General features: G+C 34.5%; 1 long non-coding RNA gene across 1 annotated transcript; it reads left to right on the top strand.

Annotated features, from left to right (window-relative positions):
- Nucleotides 1-1,159: 1,159 nt before the first annotated feature.
- Nucleotides 1,160-4,361, top strand: LOC148581810 (uncharacterized). The gene is made up of 3 exons (XR_015902571.1): nucleotides 1,160-1,295; nucleotides 1,393-1,447; nucleotides 4,279-4,361. It is a non-coding gene; the product is annotated as an uncharacterized LOC148581810 (long non-coding RNA).
- The last annotated feature ends 522 nt before the right edge of the window (nucleotides 4,362-4,883 follow it).

Below are 4,883 nucleotides of genomic sequence, written 5' to 3'. Positions count from 1 at the left end.
GTGAGATCTTGAAACTTCCATGTCTTGAAAGTTTCTGATTCAGAGATAATTTTCGTTGTTTCATCAATAATGAATTGCAGTGGCACCTTTGATAGATTGAGATGATCCTCTATGATAAGCATTTAAATAGTGAGCATAGTATTGTACCTCCATGTTAAAAAATTATCTTCGGTGAGCTTATCAATTATGGGAGAGAAGGTTTTCTTGGTTATTAAATCAGAAAAAACAATTTCTATAGTGGATGACGAAGATTATTGGCAAAGAAAGATGAAAAGAAGAATTGAGTTGTGATATAATCGAAAAAAAAAGGAAGATTAGGTTCTTGATATCATGAAAGGATATTGATATCCTCAGGTATTCAGAATATTACATAAATCAAAGAAAGAAACTTAAGCCCAAGAAACATAGAAGTAGAATAAACTTGAAAAAGAAGAACTAATAGAATGAACTTCATTAATCACTCTTAAAACTATGTATTACGAAATTTAAAGGTTAAGATAAAATACAATAGACTATTTATAGAAAACTGAAACTAACAGAATAATCTAAAAGAAAAATGGTTATAACAGAATTGGTTAATATATATATTCTAACAAACTTGCTAACTAGATTAACTAACTAATTAGTCTACACCTCTAATATTGAGTATTTAAAAGTTTTTTTGTACTTTCTAACAATCCCATCTTTTCTATCATGAAACCACTTATTGTAAGAATCGGGGTTTTTCACGCAAAACCATCTTAATAAAAATAATAATCTTAAGTGCTCGAGATGGATTCAAAATTTAGAAGTTCTAATTTGAAAATATAAATGTGAAATTTGATTTCAGTGAATTATTCTGAGTTAAAAAATGTTTTTCTTTCGAAAAGTTTTTGTAAAAAAATGCATACTGGCGCTTAAGCTGGCAGTACCGACTTTAGTCTGTCCAGTGCCGCATATTTTGGAAAATAATATTTTGAAGATTGATTTATTGTTTTGAAAGGACAAAAATAATTTAGAATTTAAAACCGGCACTAATCTTAAAGGTTTTGGCTCAAAGTGGTCCAAACGGACTAAAAATGCTAACGGGTTGGACCGGACCCAAACCGGGCCCAAGGCCCAACATATATAAGCTCATTTCTTCCCCCAAATGAGAGAGAGCCGCGGTTTTGAGATGAGAGGAGAAGAGGGGAGTGGTTACTATTCACCTCCACCTTCCGGGAGCCATAACTTTTTATCCGGAGCTCCGATTGACGAGCCGTTTACGGCCACGCGAAGCTCTCGATGAGCTCTTCCTTTCTATCTAAGTTTTTCTGGTAAGAACTCGAAGCTCACTTCCCATTTTTCTACCCTAAGTTTCTGCACGATTTTGGTTATGGATTTTGAGTAGATTTTGTAATTTTGCTTGTTTAGGTGATCTCTAATAGCGAATAATTGTTGGATTTTATCCCTACTCACATTGGATAAGGTAAGGTTCCACTAAATCCTTGTGTTTAGTTGTTTTGTATACTTTAGATTTTTATTTTAGTGATATATGTGTTGTTAGTTTGAGCTTTGGTGTTTGTTGGAGTTGATCGAGGCTTTGGATCAAGTTTGGTGGCTTCATTTTGGTATTTGTAGCATTTGGAAATCGGACAAGATATGGTTTCGGTTTTCTTTATGTAATATGTAATGTTTCTGGACACTTAGGCTAGTTGACCCTAAGATAGGATTGAATGTTGTTGGCGTATGAATAATTATATGTGAATTGACGTTAATTGTTAGTTATATTGGATTATTGTGATTGATGATGATTTTGGGAATTATTTTTGTCAATGAGTATTGATGGTGGGTTGGATTATGTATGAGGTAGGTGAAGTGGGATGAAGATTTTATGAATTGTATGTATTGGTGTGTAATTATGATGTTGTTGAGAAAAATTGATGATTGGATTTTTGATGAATTGAAATGTTGATGTTGATAGTATGGTATTGATGGTTGAGATCGAAATTGATTATGATAATTGTTGGAAATGGTGGAATGGAATTTGATTAATGTGTTGATTTGAAAAATGAATGTATTGTTATGTATTTGACAATGGAAATTGATGAATGTGGTTGGTGGAGGAATGATTATAGTGTTATATATTTGATATTTGAGGTTGAGGATATTGAAGGGTGAATAAAAACTTTGGTATGAATGGTAGGTTGTGACACAAAGGGTGAGTTATGAGGTAAATTGGAGTTGGTATGGTTTTGGTCTGATTTTGGTTGAAATATTTTGAAAGTTGAGGTTTGACAAAATTTTGCATAATCTATTTTCTGGCAGTAGCTACGGACGCTTTTGGAAACGATCTAACCTTCACAATTGAATGGAATTAATTTTTCTCAAATCCTTGTGATGTGTATAAAAGTTCTGGAAACTTTGGTTAAAGTTTAACGGTTGGATTAGGAGATATAAATTTTTGAAGTTTGTTACTTTAAAACTGATTTTCTGCTGCTACATAATCAAATCAGCAACTTTCCGAGCCTATATCTCCCAATCCTGACCATAATTTTGAGTGGGACTAAAAGGACATTGAGACTTGGACTATTTTCTTATTTGTTTCAAAATTTCAGACTATTATAAATTTTGTGGAAGGAGTTGTGTTCGTTTTAAAAATAGAGCTCTTATCTATTTTGACAGCAAAACTAGTTTTTGAAAGTAAACTTGTAATCAGTATAACTCTCTCCAAAAAAATGATTTTTCTATGAGACTTTAACTGATTTAAAGATCTATGAGCCTAGTTTATTTCTGAAAAATTTCAGATTCATCAAATAAAAATATGATTTTTGGTGGATTTTCTAAGAGCAGGGTAGCTTGCTGTCTTGGTGCAGAGATTTCAAACTTAAAATCAGTTTTTGCAAGAGAAATGGTTTTGCTTTTTTTATTGTATTCAACTAAACTATTTCAACTGGGTTTGAATCTATAGGATACTTTCGATTTGAGTCTAGAGACGGAGAATTTGACTTGTAAATTTCTGTGACACTTATTTAAGACTTTTGGTTCGTTTTTGAATATCAAAACGTTGAGAAGGTCCTAGGTGATTTTAACTTGGTAATTTGATAAAAAGTTAGCGAACGGAAGTTTAGGTTTTTGGTGTACTGATGATGAGTTTGGTTGAAGGAGAAGGAAGTGTAGTCAACTTGGTGAGTACTGACAACAAATTGAGAAATTGATGAACTAATGAATCCGAAATGGAATTAAGAACTGATGATGGATATGGAAAAAAAGTGTGCAGGGCCTATAACCCTGGTGTAGCAGGTTTCTCTGCTGCATGAGTAGATGTTGTTGAAAGTGATTTGAAATGAGAAATGGTGATGTCTAGTGATGATTTGAGGATGAAGTTATTGGATTGTTGGTAGTGTGCGGAGCCTATATCTCCGGCGTGGCAGATTGTTCTGCTGCATGACCAGTTGTTATTGATAGTGTGCGGAGCCTATATTTCCGGCGTAGCAGATTGTTCTGCTGCATGACTAGTTGTTGTTGAGAGTGTGCAGAGCCTATATCTCTGGCGTGGTAGATGTTTCTGTCGCATGACTTGTTGAATGTTTGTTATGGTTATTTCCTTCTCTGCTGCATGAAGTGTGCGGGGCCTATATCCCTGGCGTAGTAGAGTCCCTACTACATGAGTGTGAAGGGCATTATATCCCTAGCGAAGCAGAAGAGCTGCTGCATGAGTGTGCATGGCATTATATCCCTGGCATAGCAGAAGAGCTGCTGCATGAGTGTGCAGGGCACTATATCCCTAGCGTGGCAGAAAATGCTACATCCGGGAGGATGTGTCGGGTTGGCATTTACGGACCGACAAGTGATATCACGAGCTAATAGGATAGACATTCATCATATGCATCTTCTATATGCTTGTTTGCTTTGATTACTTGAGTTTTCCTAATTGTATAACATGCCTATTTGCTTCTTGAATTACTTGCTGTATATGAAAACTATCTGCGTTTTACTTGCTTGCATTAATTGTGATTGTTTGGTGCTGAGGAGGTTAGGTAGGCGGTGGCAATGGGATCGCACGGAGGTTAGGGTGGTGAAGGCTGTGGGATACAGCGGTGTGATTAGTATTAGTTAGAATTATCCTAAGTTTAGATAACCCTGTTTATGGTTTATGGCTTAATTTATTTATTTCGTTCTAAGTTTGAATATCCGGATGTGATGTGAAGTTCTAGGATTGCCTTCGGCGTCCCGGAGCCTTACATCTTACATCATTGGGCACTGTTACCATATTGAGAACCCCCGGTTCTCATTCCATACTTTGTTGTTGTTTTTCAGATGCAGGTCGTAATCTACTTCGGTGAGATTGTGGATATGGTGACAGAGCGGAGTATGGTTCGTTCCTTGTTTATTTCTATTTTACTTTCATCATAGTATTCTCTCACCTTTTATATATTTATCTTTATGGCCTTAGAGGCTTATTTGAGAGATATGTTATATAAGTTGTTTTAATTCTAAAACTCTGTATCTTTCTATTTGTAACTAGTCGGCTTAAACTCCGCAAGCTGCGGCTAGTTCTCTATGATTATTATATTCTTATATTTATATATGTTTTATTCTCTCATACATATACCTTGTATCTTATGCGTTAGCTTTATGTGAACGTCTCACGCTTCTGTAATTCTGTCTTTGAGCTTAATCCTTCATCAAGCTTCTACAATATAGTATTCTCTTCTATATATAAATAAGTATAAGCTTTAGAATTGTCGTAACCTTGATTAACCTTCGCTATACGACTAGAGGTAAGGTCACTACAAGAAAAGAGAGCTATTCTAACATGATTTTTTTTAACAGCCATAGTTAAGTATAAAAATTAATATATATTTTTGACAAATATCACAAATGCCAAATTTTTTATGTTTTTATATTTATAATTTGATTGT

The sequence above is a fragment of the Arachis ipaensis genome, chromosome B10, assembly GCF_059453495.1.
Source record: "Arachis ipaensis isolate K30076 ecotype BB chromosome B10, ASM5945349v1, whole genome shotgun sequence".
NCBI lineage: Eukaryota > Viridiplantae > Streptophyta > Magnoliopsida > Fabales > Fabaceae > Arachis > Arachis ipaensis.
This window is presented reverse-complemented; position numbering and strand designations above follow the sequence as displayed.